Raw genomic sequence first — 26,827 nt, 5'->3', positions numbered from 1 at the left:
CAACAAAAGGAGCAAATCGAATTCAACAATACATTAAAAGGGTCATACACCATGGTCAAGTGAAATTTATTCCAAGAAAGCAAGGATGGTTCTATATCCACAAGCCAATCAGCATGATACACAATGTTAACAAAATGAAGGATAAGTATGACCTCTAATAGATACAGAAAATGATTCACAAAATTCAATATCCATTTACAATTAAAAACTCTCAGCAAAGTGGATATAGAGGGAATGGATCTCAACATAATAAAGGTATATATGACAAACCCAATCATACTCAATGGTAAGAAGCTGAAAGCTTTTCCTTTAAGATCAGGAACAGGAACAAGACAATGAAGCCCACTCTCATCACTTCTATTCAAAATAGTATTAGAAGTCCTAGCCACAACAATTAGGCAAGAAAAAGAAATAAAAACATCCAAGTAGGAAAGGAAGAAGTAAAACTGTCACTAATAGCAGATGACCTGATACTCTATATAGAATACACTAAAGATGCCATCGTAAAAATCTTGGAATTAGGGTACTTGGGTGGCTCAGTCAGTTAAGTGTCCGACTCTTGATTTCAACTCAGGTCATGATCTCAGGTTCAGAGATCGAGCCTGAGTGGGGCTCCATACTCAACAGAGAGTCTGTTTAAGACTCTCACTCTCAGTCTCTCTCAGTCTCTCTCTCTCTCTCTCTCTCTCTCTCTCTCTCTCTCTCTCTCTCCCCCCCTCCCTCCCTCTGCCCCTCCTCCTGCTAAGACATGCTGTCTCTTTAAAATAAATAAATCTTTAAAATATATTCTTTTAATTGATAAATTCAGTAAAGTAGCAGGGTACAAAATAAACATACAGAAATCTGTGGCATTTCTATATACTAATAATAAATTATCAGAAAGTGATATTAAGAAAGCAGTCCCATTTACAACTGCATCAAAAAGAAAAAGATAGCTATGAATAAATTTAACCAAGAAGGTGAAATTTAACCTATACATTGAAAACTGAACACTAATGAAAGAAAGCAAAGAAGATACAAATAAATGGAAAGATATTCATGGATTAGAAGAATATTGTAAAAATGTCCATACTACCCCAAGATTCAGTGCAACACCTCTCAAAATTCCAATGGCGTTTTTCATAGAACAAGAACAAACAATCCTAAATTTGTATATAACCACCTGAAGACAAATGACCTTGACATAGAAAAACAAAACTGAGGTATGCTCCCTGATTTTTAACTATACTACAAAGTTACAATAATCAAACCAGTATGGTAGGGACACCTGGGTGGCTCAGTGGTTGAGCATCTGCCTTTGGCTCTGCTTGTGATCCTGGGGTCCTGGGATCAAGTCCCACATCAGGCTCACCACAGGGAGCCTGGGTCTCTGCTTATGTCTCTGCCTCTCTGTGTCTCTCATGAATAAATAAATAAAATCTTTAAAAAAACACACACACAACAGTGTGGTGTGGTTATAAAAAACAGACACACAGATCAGTGGAACATAATTCAGAGCACAGAATTAAAACCATACATATATGGACAATTAATTTATAACAAAGGACCCAAGAACATATACTGGCTAAGGACAGTCTCGTCAATAAGTGGTGTTGGGAATACTGGACAACCATATGCAAAAGAATGAACTAGACCACTATCTTACACCACACAGAAAAATTCACTCAAACTGGATTCACTCAAAAATTCACTCAAAGTTACATTCACTTGAATGCAAGACCTAAAACCATAAAATTCCTAGAAAAAAACAGACAGTAGGTTCCTTGACACTGGTCTTAGTGATATTTTTGTGGATGTGACTCCAAAGGCAAGGGAAACAAAAATAAAATAAACAAATGGAATTACTTCAAACTAAAAAGCTTCTGTACAATAAAAGAAACCATCATCAAAATGAAAAGCAACCTAGTCAATGGGAGAAAACTTTGGCAAATCACGTATCTAATAAGGGATTAATATCCAAAATATATAAAGAACTCATAACTAAATAGCACAAAAACAATTAATCCAATTTAAAAACAGACAAAGGGTATGAACAGACACATTTATCCAAAGAAAACATATAAATGGTCAATAGGCATCTATTGATGTTCAACATTGCTCATCATCAGGAAAATGCACATCAAAACCTCAATGAGATATTAGCTTACACTGGTTCGAAGGGCTAGTATTAAAAAAGCAAGAAATAACAAGTGATGGGGAAGATGTGGAAAAAGGGGAACTCTCATGCACTGTTAATGGCAACGTAGGAAATGGTGCAGCCACTGTGGAAAACAGCAGAAAGGCTCCTCAAAAAATTAAGAATAGAACTACTATATGATCCAGTTATTCCACTTCTGGGTATTTATGTGAAGGATACAAAAACGTTGATTCAAAAAGATATGTCCACCCCCATTTTCACTGCATTATTTACAATAGCTGAGAATGAGAACAACCTAAGTGTCCACCAGTAGACAAATAAAGAAAACAGACTACTACAAAGGCATTAGAAAGAATGAAATCTTGCCAACGGCAACAGCATAGATGAATCCCTGAAGGTATTTGCTAAGTGAAATAAATCAGAGAAAGAAAAATGCACATAATTTCACTCATATGTGGAATCTAAAAACAAACAAAACAAAACACATACACACACTCTCATAGATCTAGTGAACAGACTGGTTGCTACTAGAGAAGAAGGAAAGAGGAGAGGTGGGTAAGATGAAAGGGGTCACTTGTATGGTGAGAGATGGTAACTAGACTTTTAGTGGTGATCATAATGGTGATTATATTTTACACCTAAAAGTTACATAATGTTAAAAAATTATATAACATTATATACCAATTTTGCCCCCAATAATAATTTTTTAAAAGAAGAAATGTGAAGAAACAAAACAAAGCCAAACCTATCTCCAACATTTGAGATATCTATTCAGTGACAGCAAAAAAAGTAATTTTTTTGTACAAGTAGCTCTAATTATACTCAGAAAAGCTCCTAAATCATTTCCTTTTAAATACATTCATGAGGCATAATTAATAAAAATCAAGCTACAATTCTTATTACAATGACCATGAAATACAATCGTTTCTAGTCACTAGAATCTACCCTTGCTCTTCCTCTTTCAAGTGCAGTCTTCAAGTATCTGCTCTGTATTTTATTACTCTTAAAAGACTATTTACAGTTATTCCAAAATAGCCTAAGTCTGTAACTCATTTACCCCTAAACACCTGAAATGAAAGGGTGTTATTATCCCTGACCTTCCCTGGTTTTCAATTATCTCTCATTTCTGTCTCTTCTCTTTTCTGTTTGATGAGAATTCTGCTTTAACAAAACAACAAACAAACAAAACCAAAACCAAAACAAGCAGATGGAAGTAAAAGAGTCTGGGATATATTCTTTCTCATGTTTACATTACCTGGCCTGCTCTGAATAGCAGGCCTATATGGGCATTACAGATTTCCAGGAAGCAAACTATGCTTTTAAAGATGTTTTTATCATATTCCACACTTCACAGATGTCAATTCATTTGCACTTGATTCTTCCTGACACTATTTTTTAAAGTACTTATTAGTCTTTTTCATTCATTAGAGGGGACAAGTCTTTTTTTCTACCTTTCATTCAAGTCCTTAAACTCAAAGGACATCTTAAAACAGCTTTTATGTATATTTTTATTTATTCAGTGTAAGTTCCTTTTTCTTTTCTTTTTTTTCCCCCTCTGTTGTTTTTTTTTTTAATTGATCCAGGACTCCTTTGAGTGTGCAAACGTAAGAAAGACCACCTTTACTATTTTTCTAATTCACTTTCCTAAAGATAATCATATATCACTAACGTGGTACAGAATTTCACTCCTTAGAACTTTACAAATTCTCTGAAGTTACCAGCACTTGAACTTTACCAGTAAGTACTTTCTTATTAAACCTGAATTAGTCCTGAAAAGCGGTTCCTTTCATTATTCCCACAACCTCCTAAAATATATACTTATCAGTAAGGTTATAAAATGGATGTTTATATTTGAATAAGCTCTATTGTCTGGCTTAAATTCTTGTTGAAAGAAATGGTTACAAATGAAAGCAAGATCTCATAGTTTCAAGGTTTCAAAATAATTCATGGAGAAAAAGTCTTTTCAATAAGTGATGCTGGAATAACTAGGTATCTGTACAGGAAAAAAAAAAAAACTTTGGCTCTTACCTCACACAGTACATAAAAATTAACTTGAAATAAATCCTTGTTGTTGGGTAAAATGGGGAGACCCTGGGCCTTGGGGCCTGAAACCTTGATTTGGCCCATCCCAAAGGAGTCACCAAAGGTTAGCGGTCTTGTCACGAGAAACAATTCAAGGACAGCCACACAACACAGTGGACAGGCGACACGAATGGGAAAATTTATTAAAGTGAAAAGCAAACTCTCAAGATGTGACAGTGGGTGAATTCAAGAGAGCTGGATACCCTGGGGGTTTCTATCTTTTATTGATAGCTGCTAACCAGGAAGTAGAATATTCATCAATGGGGTAGAGATTTCTTGGAAGCAAGAGTTTCTTGCCTTTTCTTCCCTATGTGGTCAGGGGTTTCCTATCATGTGGCATCCACTATCTTGGGCCTGTCTGGATTGATCTGGTTTCCTGTGGAATGCTGCCAGGATAGGCCTCTGACTTTCCCTAGAACTGGTCAAGACTTCCTCTACGCTGGCCTCCAGGTATCCCGTTAGAAACTAACAGCCTCGTCTAACAAGAGATTTATATGTACGAACAAAAACTACTAATCTTCTACAAGAAAATACAGGAGAAATTTTGGATTACATTGGGTACCCAAAATGAAAACATATTCATAAAGATGTTTCATAAATCTTTATGAATCAAAATTCATAAAGATGTTTATGTGAATGTTAATATAAACATTATTCACAATAGACAAGAAACAACACAAATGTCCATAAACTGGCCAACAGATTAACATATTATGGTTAATCTCTACTTGGAATACCACTTAACAAAGCAAAGGAATAAATCTACTAATACATGCAGCAACATATATAAAACATAAAAGCCTCAAAATATATAATTCCATTTATATTAAAGTCTAGAAAACACAAAATCATAGTGACAGAAAATAGATTAGGAGCTGTCTGAATGAGGCTGGTGATGGGGCAAAGAGACATAAGAAAACAAGAATTTTTAGGATTCTTGATGGAACTTTTCTATATCAAGATGTGGTGGTGATGATTTGACTATAAAATTTTAATTTTTTTTAATTTTTTGTTTTGTTTTATTTATTTATGATAGTCACAGAGAGCGAGAGAGAGAGAGAGAGAGAGAGAGAGAGAGGCAGAGACACAGGCAGAAGGAGAAGCAGGCTCCATGCACCGGGAGCCCGACGTGGGATTCGATCCCGGGTCTCCAAGATCACGCCCTGGGCCAAAGCAGGCGCCAAACCGCTGCACCACCCAGGGATCCCCTGACTATGACATTATCAAAAGTCATCAAGCTCCATGTTTCAAATGAATAAATTCCATTGTATGCAAATTTTTTTTAAAAAAGAGTTTATTTACTTATTCATGACAGATACAGAGAGAGAGAGAGGCAGAGACACAGGCAGAGGGAGAAGCAAGCTCCATGCAGGGAGCCCGACATGGGACTCAACCCCAGGTTCCCAGGATCACACCCCTGGCTGAAGATGGCACCAAACCGCTGAGCCATCGGGGCTGCCCTACTGTATGCAAATTATACCTCAATAAATCTTTCTTTAGAAAGATTTCATAATCTCACATTTTTAACAATCACTACACTTTGAGTTTTATTTTTATTACTGAAATTTACGCCCAATTTGGACTTCAAGACTGTTATAGCATCAAATAACCAAACTTACATCAACAATATGAAAAATAATCACCAACAGGCTCTGTGTGAGGGACTAATGGTCTTTCAAAACAGCAAACACAAGTTTCAATGCACTGACTTTGTTGCACCTACTTTGGAAACCATTTGCTTCCTTCAAGTTTTTTTTTTTTTTCCTTAAGATTTTGTTTATTTGAGAGAGAGAGAGAAAGAGAAGGAGCAAGCGCAGAAGTAAAGGGAGAGGGAGAAGCAGACTCCCCTGAGCACAGAGCCCAACGTGGAACTTGATCCCAGGACCCAGATATCATGGCCTGAGCCAAAGGCAGATATTTAACCTACTGAGCCATCCAGGGGCCCCTGCTTCTTTCAAGTTTTTAAGTGACCTCTAAATAAAGTAAAAAATGATTGTAACTGTAACAATGATAGCAACTAACATTAATCAAAGACTATGGCTAGGCCCCATACAGATCACCAACAGCTATTTATCCCACTTTCACCATTTGCAAACAATACACAGGCCTTATTTTAGTTCTTAGTAGCAAGCACAGCATCCCCCTTTTTCATTATGCTTCAGGGCCATCCCACATTCTTCTATTCCAGTTGTTTGGAATTCTCTCCAACTCTCTATACAGCTCATTCCTACTGCTCTTCCCATCACAACCTAAGAGCTACCTCTTCAGGGAGATCTTCCTTCAGTTGTTCTCTTTCATGGCACCTTGATACCTTCTTTAAAGAAAATACCATAATTTGAATGATTTCCTTTGTTTACTTGTTTGTTTTCTGCCTTCTCCATTGAACCCACAGATCGGTTCACCTCATTTTATTTAACACTCTAAATCAATGCCTCAGTACTGACACATAACTGAGGTTCAATAAACTTCCTGAATGACTGAATGAACAAGAATTTTCTAATTTAATCCCAATCACAACTCTAGTGACACTGGTACCATTGTAGAGATGAGAAAACTAAGACTTGGAGAGGTTAATAATGGGCAATGATTAGATAGCCATTAAGCAGTGATACCACAAATAGGCCTCCTCCAAATCTTGTACAAGTAATCAAGTGCTAATGTCTACATGCAGTGTAGCAAAACTCACTGAATTTCTACAACGGATTGTTTGGTTCTGTTCACCGAATCTGAAGTTATTGGTTGGATCCTATCATAAACTCTAAGGACTATTCAGATTATTTGCCTAGAATTTTGTTTGATCAAATATTCTTTCAAACAATTGGGCCAGCTCAATTATGATGCCTGATGACACTTCCTGGAATAGGCTTTAACTAGGTACAACCTAATTTATAGTATATTCCCAAACAAAAGACACATATATCTGCTAACATAAATTATGTAGTATTTATACATTCATTCTATTAACAAGTGAGCTTGTCGTCTCACTATTCTCACGCTCTATTAGTTCTCACTATACTGTACTTCCTGCCAAGACTGAACAGCAAAATGCCAGCCATCACAAGTAAAAGCTTTGAATATGCCTAGAGGCGTGGCATATACGCACCAATTAAGAAAAAACAAAGGTTATATTCAGCAATGTGAGACTTACTACAATAATTCTATTCACTGGGGAAAAAAGTAAAGCCAGAAAAAGAAAAGCAGAATGAAAGAGCTTTTGAATGACAGTAAACTTCAACAAGTGAGTCAGGATAGTGAGTCATTCTTAAGTGCATACCTCAAAAATGTGAACAGATACTACCATAAGTCCTAAGATGCCATTATAATCTTTGTCAAAATAAGGAAATAGTGCTGTTTTAGGCTGAATGCCTGTTTTCAAGGGAGTCATAGTTCTGCCACATACATTCGAATGAAAATGGTTTTAAAACTAGTTCCTGAAATACTATCTATGGATAGAAGCAGCTTTGCGATGTGTAAGGGAACAGCTGCAACCCGGGGTTAGGTAAAGTCCTGCAATATCCTTAGGGTGGGAATAGGAAAGAAAATTCTTTCATGTTGGTATAATATAATCCACATTATGCAAAGAATTCATATATACCAAGAAGAAGAACTATTTCTTAAATTAAACATGCTCTTATTTTTAAGTCATGAAATATTTATTTCCTTGCAAGGAACCCTTCCCTAATTTGCCTACTTCTGTACCAATAGCATGACTATGCCAGATTTTAAATTCAGAAGCTTATTTAGCATCATCTTTAACATTTTTTTCTTTGATCCCTCTACATGTAATTTGTCACTAATTTCTGAATTTTTTTTAATCATCCCTTACTTTTTTTTCATTTCCCCCATGACCACATTAGTCTACAGCCATATTTTGTCCGTGAAATTTTATTTGTTGAATGAAAGGAAAATACCGTTTCAACACAGTGTACTGTAATCCCCCTGTATGGTCTACTGGGATAATGTGGTAGGTGTGTCATCAGTAACTTGCCAATAATAATAACAACACTTGAATTTGTCAAGTCTTTCTCTATAGGAAGATGCCTCTCACTAACTTGAATTTTCGTGTTTGCTTCTGTAGAAATTAAAGTGACAGCATTTGGGCAAATATATCAAAGGACCTGTCCACAAGACTATTCAGTCAGGTGTATGTCATTTACCATGGATGTCACAACTAAACAAAAGGCTGAAAGTAATGACTCTTAGTACGCTATGTGAATATACACTTATACTGATTCCAGGAACCCTCACTTTATGAATTGGCATTAGATTCATCTGGGTATAACATAAACCTAAAATAGCAAGGCTAAAACAACAGAAGACGTTGATTTCTTTCCTGATGTCTAAGAAATCTAGAACTAAGTCATCTAGGTCTGATAAGAGGACTCTATATACAGAGTCAACAGGAATTCAGGTTCCTCAACCCTCTCTTTCTTCTCCTCATCCTCTTTAAGGCTTATATCCTCAAGGTTACCTCATGGTGCAAAGAGGGTTGCCAGATCCCCATCCATCATATCTGTATTACAGACAGTAAGAATGAAGGAAGATGGGTGGCTGGGTGTGGGGAGGGGGGACAATTTGCACCACAGAAAAGGAGTAAAAATACTGTCCTTAGATAAAAACTGCTAAGAGGCAGAAAATCAGTATTTCTCAGTCTCACACTAGAACTCAGGATAGCCAGGACAGCCAGGGCCTGAGGGCCAAGATCCCTCAGAGAAAGAAAACAAAGAGATGCCAACCTACAACTTCAGCTGCTTAACTCCTCGATTCATTTGCCCATTCATAAGCATCACAGACTGCCAAGTAGACAGTACCAAAAACAGTTTAAAAACTAACCAGAGTTGTTGTCAGTCTCCAAGTCCTAAGAAGACAAAAAACTGGAGTTCAGGACCCCCATCAATGAGGCAGGAACCTGGTAGGCACCCCATATGTCCAGCTGAGGTCCCTGAATGACAATACCCTAGGATTCATGGAGAACTAGAAATAAATAAGGCCTTATAAATCCTAAAATTCAGACTTGCAACAGCTCAAATATGATGGACTAAGTTGCTCTGCCTCATCGCTAGCTGCCTGCCAGGAGCTGTGAGTTTATCCAAAATCTCCACAAATTTTTCATATACAGTAGCTACCATTTAACAAAGACTTTGCAGACCTATGAAGAAATAACACCCAAAAGGGGGAGGGGCCTACAAGGTAAAACAGATACTGCAGTATCAGACAGATTTTTTTAAAGTTTGTAATTAATATGTTCAGGAAAAGTGGTAACAACATGGAGATTTTCACCAAAGATCTGGCATCTTTTCTTTTTTTAAAGAATCATATGAATATTCTATGACTGGAAAATACAACCACTGAAATTAAAAATTCAACAGACAGGCTTATCAGTAGATTAGATACAGCTAACAAGAGGATTAATAATCTAGAAGACAAATCAGTAGAAAATATATAAACGGAAACAAGAAGAGAAAAAAGGGATGGAATAGCACTAATTTATTATATAATCTAAGAAGTCAAGGATGAATAATGCAATCTAGAGTAACACCAAAGAGTAGCAAAAGAACTTATAACCAACAAACTAATAGGTGTGAGAATGGATAATAAAAATTATTTGAATAATGTAAAAGATGGTAAGAAATGACAGAAAAAGAATTTAAAATAGGTGAGAATATAGAAAGATTTAGACCCAAACATGACCGCAATATATATGTAAACAGACTGAGCCATTCCAATTAAAAGATTAAAATAATCAGTTTTTTAAAAACCATATAGATATATATGCTACTTAGAAAAGCCCCATCTTAAGGCACCTGGGTGGCTCAGTCGGTTAAGCAGCTGCCTTCAGCTCAAGTCATGGTCTCAGGGTCCTGGGATTGAGCCCTGCATCAAGCTCCCTGCCCAATGTGGAGTCTGCTTCTCCCTATGGCCCTGCCCCTCTGCTCTCACTCACTCTCTCTCAAATAAATAAATTAATTAAATATAAAAAAAAAAAGAAGAAGAAGAAGAAGAAGAAGAAGAAGGAGGAGGAGGAGGAGGAGGAGGAGGAGGGGGAGGGGGGAGACCTATCTTAAGGACAGAAAGTTTGAAAGTAACATGAACGGGGAGAGAGATATAATGCAAACATGAATTTAAAGAAAGTTGTTATCATTGTAAGGATACTAGACAAAGCAGACTGAGGCAAGAATCATTACCAGAGATAAAAAGGAACATTTCACAGCAACAAAAGAATCAATCCAGGAAGAAGACCTAAGTGTGAACCTAATAAGTTCAAAATATATAAAGCAAAAATTGGCAGAATTAAAAGGAAAAACAGGCCAATTCACAGATTAGAAGATTTTTAATATTCAGAAAGGTCTGGAAGAGTCAGACCTCTCTAAATCTCTTCTTAACAATAAATCAATTTATACTCAATACTCTTGAGTCAATTAATCTTGCTCTCAACTTCAGGGTACCACCAACTGAAGGACTGGATATTTTTTCTTTTTCTTTTTCTTTTTTTTTTTTTTAGGAACTGGATTTTTAATATTCCTTTTGTAAAAGGAAAAAGCCCATGGACTTTGGGGTCATAACCAGAGGATTTTAAGAAAATTCTAAAACAACTCCATATCCTCAAAAGAATTTTTAACAGATTACTAAAAGCTAAACCATACAACCCTTTAACAATTATGGATGTAATTAATTATACATCAGATTAACGTCGCTGAATATTTTGTTTTCTTTCTGTATTAACTGCCCCCCACCCCCCCCACATGCTAATTATTTTCATGCTCACTCAGCTCAGTTATTCATTCACAATTTCATTCAAAATAATAGAGGGAAATCTGAAACCATCTGCTTGGTCAAAGCTAGACAACTTCTTAGTAGTGGAAAGGATTAAGGAACAGTCACAAAAAGAGACATATGGGGCCTAATATTACAAAGCCAACAAGTGTGGTACCCAATGTGATAGAACAGCAATTAAAATTTGTTTCCATTTTAATTTCCTCTTTATGATACAACCATAGCAACTATAGAAGAATGGTAAAATCTACACATTTCCCTAAATATATTATACTTAACACAGAAATTTAAAGTGGTATGAATAACATATTCTAATTCAAATAAGACTTATGATTTTAAAAGCAAATTTTAAATTGGATTGCCACCAATGTTAAATTGGAGTCATGGGGCTGAAAGTCTGGCTGAGGTGGATTTAAAAGAAAATGGAAGAGGAGACAGTGAAAAGTGAGTACCGACAACTCCTCGGAGGAGCTCTACTGCAAAGGGAGACAAAGAAATGGAATGGCTACTGGCAAAGGAGGTAAAGTCAGATGAAGTAATTTTTCATCTGCTGAGAGAAATAAAAATACATGGTGGAATGATGGGAACGACCCATTAGGGGAGAGGCACTGGGGACACAGAAAGAATGGGGAGCTGAGTGAGTTACGTGCAGGAGTGGGTGAGAGAAAGAGGGGAGTGCACATGGAGCAGGGCTGCATTACACAGGAGGAGAGATGTCCTCTACAGCAGGAACGGGCACAGTACACGGGTTCAGCTGATGTCACCTTGGGAACTCTGCAAGTGTTAGTCTTGTAGTCCACTGAGGCAATCAGCTTCATGTTTCTCAGGAAAGAAGGACGACAACCAGCTGAGAACTGGGTGTGGGGCAAAGATGGTGAAGGTTTGAGAAAAGTGGGGAATGGAGATCATCACTGATATGAGGGCAGCAGGATGATACAGGATGACTGTGAGGCAGCATGAAAAGCCCACCTCAAGCTGATGATAATGAATTTAAAGTACGATTAGTCTGAATGTTGTGACGGATTCTCCAGCCACATCCAGCTGCACAGACACAAAATGGATGTAAAGTTGGCAAGAGTCCTATCGGAGAGCAACCAAAAAGCCTCTGAAAGCCTGCCCTCTTCTTCCCCGCTTCTCCTGCCCCCGAATAAATTCCACTTGTACCAGTATGTGCACTAATGTCCTTGTACAAGACAATATTATCATCTGTGGGGTCTGTCTCCCTTCCTACCATGGTTTCCTTTCCTTAGGTTCTTTCTTCTTGTCTTCTCTCCCATGAGTGACTACATACACTCCTGAAATGATGCCTCCTACATCTATATCCCTCCACCTTATACCACCTGAATGCTAACCTCATATCCTTTTGCTTTCTGGATGTCTATATCTGAATATCTATAGGATAAATCTCAGTGTGTCAAAAATAATCCTTGAAAGTCTGATCCCCTTTCGTGGTTGTGGAATTCCCAACAATCCATCCACAGACCCCATAACCAGGACACACTATACTTCTTGCCCAAATACAGTCAGCTTTTCAACAACCTCACACCTCTACAGATTATCACATCTAATTCACTACATTAACTTTAAACGACACCCACTTAATCCTAATCATACTGAAAGTCACATCAAACTGAAGTTTCTAAAGAACTGAAACAGATCCAATTCTCCTCTGCTAAAAATACAGAAGAAATCCAGTAACTTTTTTCCCGGAGTTTTTGTGATAGTATCTAAGTTTGACATATAATTCCTACAACTAACCATAGCTTATTTTGCTTAACATTAGTTCATGTTTTGTAACTGTCTAGATGAATACATTCCAAATAACTAACTAATGTTAAAAACAAAACAAAAGAAGCACCTGAGTGGCTCAGTTGGTTAACCATCTGCTTTCGTCTCAGGTCATGATCCCAGGATCTGGGGATCAAACCCCACACTGGGATTCCCCTGCTCAGCAGGGAATCTGCTTCTCCCTCTCCCTCTGCTCCTCTTCCTCCCTCTACTTGTGCTCTTGCTCTCTCAAATAAATAAATAAAAATAAAAAAACAAAGAACCCTACTTCTGAACAAAAAAAATCATTATAAAAGCAATGCAAGCCATTAAGTCAAGCTAGGTTAAAGACTTCTATAATGATGACATTACAGTCTCCAAAATACTGGCAATCACAAATAGCTGAATTCTCTGAGCTAAAGGCCCACATATAGCAATGAAGGTAAGTCCTCGTGAGGAAGAGATTTGTGTGCGCGCATGCGCGTGCACCTAAAGTACTTTGCAGACAGAATATACAATACAACATACAAACTAGGAGGGTTTCTGAATATTAGAAATAAGTGCACAAATGCTTTAGGTAGTTTAAATTAAAGGCAATATTCACTGGCCCAAATAACAATTACTTCTTACCCTGACACATGGAAAGGAAAATTAGATTCAGAAATACCATAAAAATAAGACTATAACTTGCTTAATCATTTTTGAGTACAATAAAACATCAAAACTTTAAAATCATTTCCCAAACCATTCAGTAATTCAACATCTAAAATGTATACATAGTGCATTCCAAGCACCACAGTGATACCACTTTCTAGAGCTTAGAGAGTTATAATCACTTCAAGGTAGTACAAAGTCTCATTTTTATCTCCATTATTACTAATTTAACATTTATGGAGCTCCAAACATGCATATCATCTAAGTAATGTTATACTACAATAATATATGGGAAAACAATATATTAAGCCCAAAGCTTATTCGCTTTCTTGAGCAATCACAAAGTACAACCTAAACATCTTATAAACACAAAATGCCATAAACTTATCACAGGGAGAGAGGACTGCCTTCAGCTAGATGGGAGGGGAGTCCTGTGTTGCTCCAGTAACACATTAGTCTTGATTATGAACACAAGCTCTAACACTTATCAGTAACCTGATCTTAATCCCTCTCAGCCTCATTTCCCTTATTTGTAAAATTGATGTGCCACCATACCATGCAAGGTTTTAAGGAGTCAGGATCTAGCCTACAAAGCAAGTAGTAGTTGTAAATGGAAAAAAGGCTGGAATGGCTGACAATAAAATATTAACAAAGATTTTCCTGAGTAAGGAAATTAAAGGATCTCCAAAAAATAATTTCCCAGTGTGCTCTATGTTGTCCAAGTTTTCTGCACTTAAGGATAATAATTCTCTAAAAATATAATGAATAAAATAAAGTCTTGTTTTATTCTGAAAAAGCACAATACATATGCAAATCTCAAATTTCATATTATCCCATATAAGAATAGTCACTATTTGAGTTCTCACTGTGTGCCAGATATAACCCATAAACTATCTCCACATAACATTCACAGCAATCTCTGAGTGTATCATCTAGGCAATTACAAAATACACACTAATATTAAGTAAAATAGGCTTTTAAATGTAAGAAAACTGAGGATCAGAAAAGTCACTCAGCTAGTACATGACAGTGCCAGGATTCAAACCCCAGTCTGATTTACAGGCTCCAGATACATTACAATGGTTATCATGAACTTGGCAACAAAGGGAAGAATCATCTTATCTTTAAGAAACAAAAACACAATGCAAATATTTGAAGCTTCAGGGTTTTGGTTTTTTTTTTTGCCCTAAAACATCCTATGCCCTTTCCTTACTACTATAATTAATAAGTTTCTCTAAAGAGAATGGACATCTGATCGTAAGAGATCCCTAGAGATGTAGCAACCTTCACATATCAAGCCCCCACACATAACTAAAATATAGCTAACCAAAGAAGAAAACGAGGCCTCTAAAAAGTAGGTGTTCGAATAACAAATAAACATTCTTAGACGATTCCTCAAAACTTTCATTCAGAACTATTTTATTCTGTTTTTATTCTGAACTATTTTTAGACATAGTTAAAACCAGATTGATTAAATCAGAAAATTAGACTAGGGTGGACTATTAAAGGCTGATCCGCTGGTAATGTACAACTGCCTGCATAAGGAATCAGAAAGTTAAAAAATTTACAAGGAAGATTTAAAAAGCATTTAATATAAATCTATTTGGAGTATATTCAGCAGCCCTAAATATCTCATTTAGGCCCTGAGTTACTAAAAAAAAAAAAAAAATATTTAGTATACTCTATGGCATAAAATGGCAAAATAAAATTTTAAGTAGTTTCATCCAGAAAGTTAAAGTATAAAAGTTTGTGTTTCAAGCATCCAAAAACATTACATTATAGAACGCTTCATTTCTAACTGAACAGTTATTATATACTTATAAAATATTCAGACAATACAGATGGGTTTTGTTTTGCTTTTTTTTAAGATTTTATTTATTTATTCATGACAGAGAGAGAGAGAGAGGGGGGCAGAGACACAGGCAGAGGGAGAAGCAGACTCCATGCAGGGAGCCCGACGCGAGACTCAATCCCGGGTCTCCAGGATCGCGCCCTGGGCAAAAGGCAGGCGCCAAACTGCTGAGCCACCCAGGGATCTCCAATACAGATGGGTTTAAAGAAAATGAAAACTCCTTCCCCCATACTGCCTTCCCAAACCCACTTCCCAGTGTTAACTGTTTTTGTTGTGTTTCCATAAAATCTTTTTCTTCTGCATATTCCAAAACAGATATAATCATACCACACACACACACACACACACTCATGCAGAAAAACACATACATAAACACATATATACATACTAGAGGGCACGCAACACAATCATACCATAAACACTGTTCTGCTGTTTTTCTCTACCTACTATATTTCATGGCTATTTTCCAGGTGTGTTTATACAAAGCAAGCTTATTATTTTTTTTAAAAAGGTTTACTTATTTATTTGAGAAAGATGGAGCACAAGCGTGAGCAGAGGGAGAGGCAGAGGCAGAGAGAGAATCTCAGGCAGACTCCCCACTAAGTGTGGAGCCCAACACAAGGCTCGATCTCATGACCCTGAGATCATGACCTGAACCTAAGCCAAGAGTTGGTTGTTTAGCAACCGGGTCTCCCAGGCACCCCACAAGCTTATTATTTTTAATGGCTGGCTGTACTGTACTCCACTGAATGGATATATCATTATGTACAAATCTTTCTCCTGATAGTTATTCAGATAATTTCAGGTGGTTTCATATTACATAAACAATGCCCCAGTGAAGATCTTTATGTACATATGCAGGAATGGTGTGTTCTACAAAACAGAATCACAGATTCAAAATGATGAACCAGATGAAATACAATTTCTAATTTTGATAAAGAATACCAAAATTCCCCACCAAAAAGTATACCAATCAATATGTTAGTACCTCTTTCATCACACTGAACATTATTCATATTTTTTAATTTTAGCCAGTTTTAGGCACACTTGATATTTCATTGCTCTTTAAATCTGCATTCTCTAATGAACATTTCTAGTTGCCTATACAATATTCCTACATCTCCTTTACCAAAAGAACCCCAAATCTTTTCAGCAAGTGTTTCAAGTCACAAAATACTTGCTACTTACGCCACCATGTAGCCACGTGATACAGTTCTGGCTCGTGGTTTAAGCTTATACTCTCTTTATACAAGGGACACCCATTCTAGATTTCCCCTTTTCCTTTTTCTTCTGGTCTAGCTTTTGGATCTAAGGATGGAGATGCAGCAGCTATCTTGCAAACATCAGGACAATGACTGAGTGTGACTGAAGAGAAAAATGAAAAGAGCCAAGTCACTGAAGGCATCACTATACCACGGTAACTACCTACAGAGTGCATCCTCCCTGGACTTTCAGCCATTCTGCATGATCTTAAGCATAGTGGTTACAAGAATCTATACATGTGATAACTGCATAAACTACACACACACACACACACACACACACACACACACACACACAATGCATGTAGAATTGGTGAAATCCGAATAAAATCTGTTAAGTTACAACAATGTCAATATCCTGGTTTTCATATGTAACTATGGGGGTGGGAGACTGCGTAAAGGGTACTGCGGGATCTCTCAGTATAATGTTTTGCTACTTGTGGTAACTGTAATTATTTCAATTGTAGTATATACCAAATCGAGCACTTTATTTCAAAATTTAAAAAATACTTGGTCTTATTTTTGGAAACCCCATAATCAGTATACCCTCTCTTACTCTTCGACTTTCTTCCAGTAGTGTCTGGATGAATTTTTCTTTCCTTTCAGCTCCACTCCAAACCCCACATTTCCAGTTAAGGTTTCAGAGGATAAGCAGAACTCATGGGAAAGTCACTGCTTCCCCCAACCCAATTCTGCACAGACAATTCCTAGAATTGCACATTCAGCCCCATAGGATGCCAGGATTATCAAGTATAACCATTCCAAAAGTTTTTCAATGACATTGTTGATGGTTCATTTTACAGAAAAATAAGTGCTTTCCCACAATTATTTAAAACTTAAAAGAATATTAAAATGTTCTTTCATAGTAATGTAGATTAACCCAAGTCAGATTTCCAAAGTACAGCATCTACACTGTGTTGGATGTTATTGGTAACCACAATGATGAAACCAGCAGATGTTCAGGTAACAGTCGTTAAAAGCTCGCCATGACTAAGTAGCATAATGACCTTTATTAATTACTGCATCTGGTGTCTGCCAAATGGAAGAGAAACAATACTCAAGCAACCCATTTTTAAAAGGGTAACAAGTTATCTGAATGAAGACACTGCAGTACTTTTAAATTACATTTAGATTATATCAAGATAGTGGTACAAATAAACATTTAATTCCAAATAGCATTCAAAATAAAATAACTCACTGCAAACCTAATTGTTCTCTAGAGAATGTTTATAGTATCTAGTGGGCAATGTGTTTCAGTAATAGAATAATAAAAAGTAGGAATCAAATCCTCTCAGTCATTAGGTAACTGATTAAATATTCCAATTATCTATTATCCATATGTGCACTTGTCACTTTGCTAATAAGCTATAGAGAAACAAATCCTAAGCAAGTTCATGAACACTACATTCTTCAGAATTAACTTTTTTCCAAAAGTATGAAAGAATTGTGTCCTTACCCTCACAAAGCTCACAGTTTAATAAAGGCACAGCACTTTAAAAAATAACCCTAAGTACATATATAATAGTAGAATGATCAAAGATACACACAAAAGGTTACCCTAAATCATTGTCAGGTAGAACACTGTACCAGTTCCCAACCATAACCCATGCCATCTCTAAAAAACCTAAGAGAGTATCAGAGGATATTGAACCAATGTCTTAGAGAAAATGTCTGAGAATTTCCAATCGCACTGCAAGACCATAGATAAATCTGACTCACATCACTGGTTTTATAATAATCATTCTGTTCTCCATGATATAATTTACATGGTAGCCTGCACAACATGTATTAGTGACAGTACACATTATCCAAAATGCACCTATCCATAGGTAATCACAGACTTGCCACTGCTATTCTTTTACATTAAGCAACTTGTAGTAACACACAGAGATTCCGCACAATCTTCTATCAGAGCCATACTTCTACAGAAGTTTATGTTCAATTTTTTACACTTTTTTCCTCTTGTGGAGATAACCTGTTTAAAGTGAAAACCACCTAAATTATACCTAGATATCATTATTATTTTAAAAAAATAAGTTTTACTGTTATATGAAATGGTATTTTTTTCCTTTTGATTTAACTTCCCCTCCCCCTTTGTTATATCCCTGTCCCAAGTGTATAAGCACTTGAGCATAATCAGGAAAAACACAGAAAGAAGCCACATACAGCAGATCAAAGAACATGGAAGATCTTTAAGTTTCCTGAAAGAAGTGAGGAAACCAATATAAAATCAGCATCCTTTAAGAATGTATCATCAGAAAATCATTAACTGTGTCACTGAAGGGTGCTCTACATGTCACCATGATGTAAGGTAGTGACCTATAGTGACAAGAACTATTATGCAGTCTCCCCACTGAGACAAATATAGACAAGTGGTAGAGCTTTACACGATGGAGCACATTTCTGGTACTGACATCACAGATGGTAGAATGGGTTTTAAATTCCCTTTACTTCAGAAATTACTTGGACAACTGTGTTTTGATATTAATAGAAATACTGATTGCATTTCAAAATCTGAAGATTCTTTTATTCAACAAGCATACCCTGAGCATTTACTAAATGCACAGATCCTAATACTACCCATTCTGGGAGAGCTTATATACCATTTCAAGAATGAAACCATCACCATCAAATATTTTTAACTAAAGCAGCGATTAACTTAAAAAATAGAACGAAGGGCTAAAATTAATGGTAGTGAAAAATGAGTTGGGATAGGCAGGATGGAACTCTCAAAATGTCTCAAAATGCACCGTCTCAAAATGCCTAACAAAGGAGACTATGCTTCACCCTGAGAGCAATGAACATTCACATGAATTTTTAAGCTAAAATGCATGACAGAAACATTATTCGAAAAGGTGGTCCAATAAAAAATGAAAAATGCACCCAAACAGGTTGATACATACAAATTTTTTTCTCAAACGGGCAATGAAAAAATACATTAAGGACAAAAAATATAATCACTACACATTACTAATAACAAAGGGTAATAAATCTAAACACACTATGCACACTTGTTTATTTAACAAACATAGTTACTATGCGCCAAAGGCTGTTATAAGCACTTTACAAATGTTGATTCATTTAATCCCCATTAACAACCTTGTAAGAACTTTGACTGCTGTTATTAACCCACGTTTACATATAAGGAGACTGAAGCACAGAGAAATTACATAACTTGCCCAAGGTCACAGGACTAGAAGGTTGTGGATTCAAGATAGAAGCCCAGGCAGTCTGGCTATACAATCTATCCAGTGGTGCCCAACAGACCTCTCTACAATGTGGCTACTGGGCACTTATGATGTGGCTAGCATGAATGAAGAACTCAATTTTTTATTTTCCTTAATTTTAATTATTTAGGTTATTAAGTTGTTGACATTTAAACAACCATGCATTAGAGGCTAGTGTACCATGTTGGACAGAGTTCAGATGATGCTCTTAATTACTACAGAGTACAACCCTACTGGCACCCAAGAAAGGAACGTTACTCAGGATGTCTACTGCTTGCAATTCTTATTTTAACAATCTGAAGAAAACTTTACAAATAATTTAGTCTCAACCAATGAGTGACTGCAAAATTCACTGCATTACTTCCAAAATTCTTTACCAGTTAAGACAATGACACACTGGACCAATGAACAATAAAATGGACCCATTTTTCTTTAAAATAGTATTTTTAAAACAGGTAAAATCTGTAAGTAGAAATATACTTCCCTAACACAGTTTTGATAAAACTTATCGAATTAACTTTGCCTAGGCATGCACACACACAATTTTGACTTCAAATATTATATTTCTAAATTTAAAGACTAACTGCACTGGTTAATTTTCGAAGTATAAATGAAATGAAACTGTTGTAAAGATTAAACATCACTATACTGAGTCTGACCACTGTGCATAGAGAATCCCGTGTTCTGTCCTGGACAGAAACACCTATAAGCAAGTTAGCAGCCTAATAACATATCAGGAGGGTAGTATTAATGGCAGTATGAACGCCAATAAAAATAAGGGAACCAACAAAAACATTAACAGTGGCTTACATTTTAGCTCTTACCACATACCAGCCACAATGCAGGTCCTTTATATTAATCCTCATCTCAATCCTCACAACACTCTGATGAAGTGCATCCTATTATCATCCCTACCTTAGATAAAGAATCTTATGCACAGCGATGTTAAGTAAGTTGCCAAAGGTCACACAGCTAATAAGTGCAAAGCAAATGCAGGGTTGAAACCCCAATCAACCTGAATATAGTCCATGATCTCAATTAGCCTCTTCTGGGCTGCCTTTCTCTTCATTAAATCACTCAAATTACTATGTATCAACACAGCAGTAAATTGTGAAAAGTCCCAGAAGGCTTTTTATATGTAAGCCAATTACACAACTTTCTAAGACTTCTACAACCCAATTTACTATCTATGTATATGTGTTGAAAGAGTGAAGATAGCCAGGTAGACATTATGCATCTGCTATTTTATTTTATTTTTTTTTTTTTATAATTACATGATTTCTTTTTTTTTTAAATTTTATTTATTTATGATAGTCACAGAGAGAGAGAGAGAGAGAGAGAGGCAGAGACACAGGCAGAGGGAGAAGCAGGCTCCATGCACCGGGAGCCTGACGTGGGATTCGATCCTGGGTCTCTAGGACCGCGCCCTGGGCCAAAGGCAGGCGCCAAACCGCTGCGCCACCCAGGGATCCCATGCATCTGCTATTTTAATCTAAGCATTTACCATGCCCGGGGCGGGGTTGGGGGTGGGGTGGGAATGGCTTTAAGAAAAGTAACAGAATATGAAATTCAGTGCTCTCTGAGATCTTAGAGAACATCTCATCACAGAATAGATAGAAAAAACCATGACACAGACACATTCACTTATGTGCCTAAAGTCACATGATGGTAGAGCTAACTCATAGGCCTTCTGATTCCCCCTCATCCTATTATAAGAGCTACATCTGTGTTTTAATTTAGGATAAATGCTACTCGTGATTAAGACTACCCAAGCCCAACAAAAAATAAAATACATTATAACAGGGCTTGAGTTTACATGCTAAGAGATTCTGCTATTTAAAAGATTGACTTTGCCTATTTTTTATCACGTAGGATATATACTAGTAGGGATTGCTTTAACTACAAGTAATAAACCAAAAGTCTAGAGGTAAGTCAGGGTTGTGCAAAGGCTCACTGGTTTCACCAAACACCAGACTCCTATATTTCTCTTCCACCATATTGTTCTTGTCCTCATGCTCACATTATAGCTGCTACAACTCCAGGAATTACACTCATGTTCCAGGTAGAAAAAATATATATAACAAGGAAGCAGAGATAACTATCTCAGAAAGCAAAACTTTCCCAGAAATCTCTAGCAGTCTTTAACTTCCACCTCAGAAAATACAGTCTGATTGGTTTGCTTTTTTAACTGAGCAAAATATCACTCCAAACAAAATCAAAATCCCATCATTAGTAAAGATTTGAGGGAGAAGGGATATTGGGTGGGCAATGAACAGTGTTTGCCACAAGCAGTCATTTCTCAAGTTCTCATGAAGTTATTCTTTGTTGGCCAAGAGCTTGAAATTCTTTATAAATTATAAAAAACTTCAAACAAACAACTAAATCAAGAATACTAGATGTTTGGGGCACCTGGATGGCTTAATTAAGTGGCCAACTCTTGATTTTGGCTCCAGTCATGATCTCAGGGTCCTGAGATAGAATCTGGCATCAGCCTCTGGGCTCAGCAGGGACTGCTTCAGATTCTCTCTCTCCCTCTTCCTTTGCCCCTCCCCCCCAACTTGCCCTTGGTGTGTTCTTTTTCTCTAAAATAACTAAATAAAATCTTTAAAACAAAAAAGAATACTAGATGTGGTGACTTCAGTTTCTCAAGTTTGGCCAACATGTGCAGCAAAAAACATGTATTTTAAATATAAGCTAAAAACCATTATCTATCAGATATTGCAAAATATCTCAAAAGGAGTCACACCTTTCTCTACCCATTTGTTATATTATTAGCTATAATATTTCATTTATCTAGAGATCAGTTTCTGACCATCTTAACTCTTTTCTAGAACACAGCTAAAAGACAGAATGGAAGCAAAAACTCTCAGACAAAACATTTACAGTTGACCCTTGGACAACATGATTTTGAGTTGTACAGTCCTACACAGACTTTTTTCAATAAACATACTGGACAACTTTTTGGAGATTTGAGACAATCTAAAAAAACTCGCAGAGGAACAGCACACCCTAGAAATAGAGACAAAAATCACAAAAAAGGTGCACCATGAATGTATAAAATATATGTAGATACTAGTCTATTTTATTGTTTACTACCATAAAATATACATAAATCTATTATAAAAAGTTAAAATTTATCAAAAAGTATGCACACATTTACAGAGCCTACATGGCACCATTCACAATCAAATGTAAACAAATGTAAAGTTGCAATATTAAATCATAAGTGCATAAAACTAACTGTAGTATACACTGTACCACTGTAATAATTTCATAGCCACCTCCTGCGGCTATGGTGGTGAGTTCAAGTGTTGAAGCTATCTACTTAAAATGCCAACCACTTGATGCTAATCACTTCCACATGAGGAGTCTGTTTCTCCAATAAACTGCATATGGCAGGAAAAAGTAATCTCTGGTGGTTCCCACATATTTTTCATCATGTTTAGTACTATACCGTAAACTCTGAATAACATCATGAGGCCTAAATGAAGTGCCACTAGTAATGCTGGAAGTGCTCCCAACAAGCAGGGAGAAGTCATGACATTACAAGGAAAAGTAGCATCAGATGTACCATAGATTGAGGCCTGTAACTGCAGCTGCCCACCATTTCAAGATAAATGAATCCAGCATAAGGACCATTGTAGGAAAAAAAGGAAAAAGGAAAAAAAAGAAAAAGGAAAATCTTGTACTTTTTTATGAAACAGCTCTTATCTCATGTTGAAAATGCAGCATTTATGTGGGTGCAGAATTGCTAGAAGAAAGGCATACCTACAGAGAGTCTAATATGATTAGAGAAAAAGCAAAGTCATTACGTGAAAACTTAAAGCAAAAAGAAGACGAAGGGTCTAAAGTCAGATGTTTTAATGCCAGCAAAGGATGGTTTGATAATTTTAGAAAAAGGTTTGGCTTATTAATTAATAAGTGTCAAGATAAAAGGGAAGCAGCTTCTGCCATCCAAGAGGCAGCAGACAAGTCTGCAGAACCATTAAGAAAATCAGAAGCCTGAACAGGTTTTTAATGCACTTTTTTTTCTTACCAGAAAAAAAAAAAGAAAAAGAAAAAAAAATGCCACAAAAGGCATTTATTAGTAAGGAAAAGAAAGGAGCTTCAGGATTTAAGGCAGGAAGGGACAGGCTAACTCTACTGTTTATTGTGCAAATGGAGTCGGGTTTATGATCAGACTGTCCTTATATATAAAGCCTGAGCCTTGAAGGGAAAAGATAGACATCAGCTGTCAATCTTTTGGTTGGACAAGAAGGCCTGGACAACAAGAACCCTCTTCCTGGATTGGTTCCACCAATGCTTTGTCTCTGAAGTCAGTTAGTACCTTGCCAGAAACAGACTGACTTTTAAAGTTCTTCTGATACTGGACAATGTCCCTGGCCACCCAGAACCCCATGAGTTCAACACTGAAGGAGTCAAAGTGGGTTACTTTCCCCCAAACACAACATCTCTAATTCAGCCTCTAGCCTGGGGCTCATTAGGACCTTTAAGACTCATTGCACAGCACTCTAAAGAAAGGATTGTTATCACTATGGAAGAGAGAGACAGAGAGAAGAACATTTGGACAGTCTGGAAATCTTACAGTATTGAAGATGCCATGGTCGTTATAGAAAAAAGCCATCAAGGCAAAAACAATAAATTCTTGCTGGAGAAAACTGTGTCCAGATGTTATGCATGACTTCACAGGATTTATAACAGAGCCAATCAAGGAAACCATGAAAGAGATTGTGGATATGGCAAAAAAGATGGGGGTAGGGGGTGAAGGGTTTCAAGACACAGAACTCTGAAGAATTCAAGAGCTAATAGATACCACACCGGAGGAATTAAGAGATGACCTGATAGAGATGAAGGCTTCCGAACCAGGGCTGAACAATGAGGAAGACGACACAGTCACAGTAGAGCCAGAAAACAAACTGAAATCAGATACTCTGGCTAGAAGGGGTCCAACTATTCATAACTGCTTTTGACTTCTTTTACAACATGGACCCTCCTAATGGTACAAGCACTGAAACTAAAGCAGTGGTGGAAGAACAGTTGGTACAGTAGAGAAACATTTTTAGAAAAATGGAAAAGCAAAAAAAGTCAGACATAAATTATGATGTGTTTCCATAGAGTTTCACCAATTGTGCCGGCTTCCCCTGCTTTCCCCACCCCCATCTCTGCTATACCTGAGATAGGAAGATCAAACTCTGCTCTCTCCTCCTCCTCAGCCTACTCAGTGTGAAGACAACGAGGATGAAGCCCTCTATGATGACCCACTTCCACTTAATAAACAGTAAATAATCATCATGCCATATAGTTAATAAACTTACCTGTTATGTGTGTGTGTCTTTGTGCGAACATCTAGTAACTATAGGCAAGAACTGTATGAGATGCTTTTGGTCACCATCATTACCTAAGTATTCGTCGTGTAGAACATTGTGTACAAGACTCAAAGGGAGGTGGATAGCCTATCCTTAGATAAGCATAAGGTGAGTGATATTTAATATAAAATCAATAATGTGTTTTTTTTTTTAGGTTTATAATTTTGCTTTCAAAGAACTACATTAACCATATAGAATGCTTGGAGGAACTGCATATCAGCCTAGCATCACAAGTAAGTGCTTTTTCTTAAAAAATCTAATGTTTCCTATACTGTATTATGAATATGACTGTAAACTGTATGCCATAAAAATTATATGATTTATTCATTAGCATACATGGTAGGCTCCCATGAAGGAACTGTATTGATTACAGCAGGTTACCATAAAGCAATCTTACTGCTGCTTTCTCATTACCAATGCATGAATCATTATATCTGATATGAATTCCTTTTTCACATTATCTTTTCATTTTTTATGACTATTGTTAGTAAGACATATGACAGCTACAATGTTTTGTATCATATAAGACAATCCTGATGTAGGTATGGACAGGATTCATCTTGTAAACAGATAATGTACACTTACAGTATCAACACAGAACAGTACTGGAGCACCTGGGTGGCTCACTCAGTTGAGGGTCCCAGGGTCCTGGGATCGAGTCCTGCATCAGGCTCCCTGCTCAGTGGGGAGTCTGTTTCTCCCTTTTCCTCTGTTCATTCTCTCTCTCACAAATAAATAAATGGATGGATAAATCTTTTTTAAAAAATAAAGAACAGTACTATAAATGTATTTTCCTTATGATTTTAATAACATTTTTCTCTAGCATACTTTATTGTAAGAATATAGTATATTATATACATATATATACACATACATATATATATATATTTAACAACACACAAAATACACGTTAATCAATAGTTTATGTTATTGGTAAGGCTTCCGGGTCAACAGTAGGCTGTTAGTAAAGTTTTGGGGAGTCAAAAGTTATATATGGATTTTCCTTTTTTTTTTTAAAGGTTTTATTTATTTATTCATGAGAGACACACAGAGAGAGGCAGAGACATAGGCAGAGGGAGAAGCAGGCTTCCTGCAAGGAGCCTGATATGGGACTCCATTCCAGGACCCCAGGATCACACTCTGAGCCAAAGGCAGACACTCATCCACTGAGCCACCCAGGTGCCCCTATATGTGGATTTTCAACTGTGGAGGGGTTGGCACCCCTAACCCCCACACTTTTCAAGGGCCAACTATTTCAGTTAAAATTTATTGATCAATTTAACAAATATAACAAATATAATCATCATGTACAGAATGTTAAAGGTATAATAACAGGCAAGAAAAAAATGCTCAGAGAATACAAAGGAATGATTAGTTCTGACCTAGAAAGGTTAGGGGAGAAAGTTAGGGAATGCTTTCTGGAGGGGTGGCATTTAGCCTTGTAAACTGACCTGATAAAGAATCTAACTGTTGGAGGAGGGAAAGAACCTGCCATCCTAACGGAGAAGCATGTCTGAGAAACAGCAAGCATTCTGCTGAGCTGGCACAGAGGGTGCAGTGAGAGACCCAGAAACAGCTAGAAATACAGGTTAAGTCCAAATTCCAGTTCCATGACAAACTGTTTCAGAAAACTATCTCAGATGGCAACAGAAGGATGGAATACAGAGTTGAATGACCAAGTATCACTGACCAGGCTTCTTCTCACC

At 36.8% G+C, this 26,827-nt stretch overlaps 1 protein-coding gene and 1 long non-coding RNA gene across 8 annotated transcripts in view; one reads left to right on the top strand and one right to left on the bottom strand.

Annotated features, from left to right (window-relative positions):
- Positions 1-26,827, top strand: part of LOC140633382 (uncharacterized) — a 103,921-nt gene that overhangs the window by 11,970 nt on the left and 65,124 nt on the right. For all 6 annotated transcript variants that reach the window (XR_012030980.1, XR_012030981.1, XR_012030984.1 and 3 more), the window contains exons 2-3: positions 16,566-16,683; positions 25,276-25,354. This is a non-coding gene — a long non-coding RNA (uncharacterized lncRNA). The remainder of the gene's footprint in view (positions 1-16,565; positions 16,684-25,275; positions 25,355-26,827) is intronic.
- The window catches only part of USP6NL (USP6 N-terminal like), a 169,200-nt gene that overhangs the window by 95,089 nt on the left and 47,284 nt on the right, over positions 1-26,827 (bottom strand). The window lies entirely within an intron of this gene.

This window comes from Canis lupus, chromosome 5 (genome assembly GCF_048164855.1).
Source record: "Canis lupus baileyi chromosome 5, mCanLup2.hap1, whole genome shotgun sequence".
Lineage (NCBI taxonomy): Eukaryota > Metazoa > Chordata > Mammalia > Carnivora > Canidae > Canis > Canis lupus.
The sequence above is the reverse complement of the archived record's forward strand: the minus strand, read 5'-3'. Positions and strand labels throughout refer to the sequence as shown.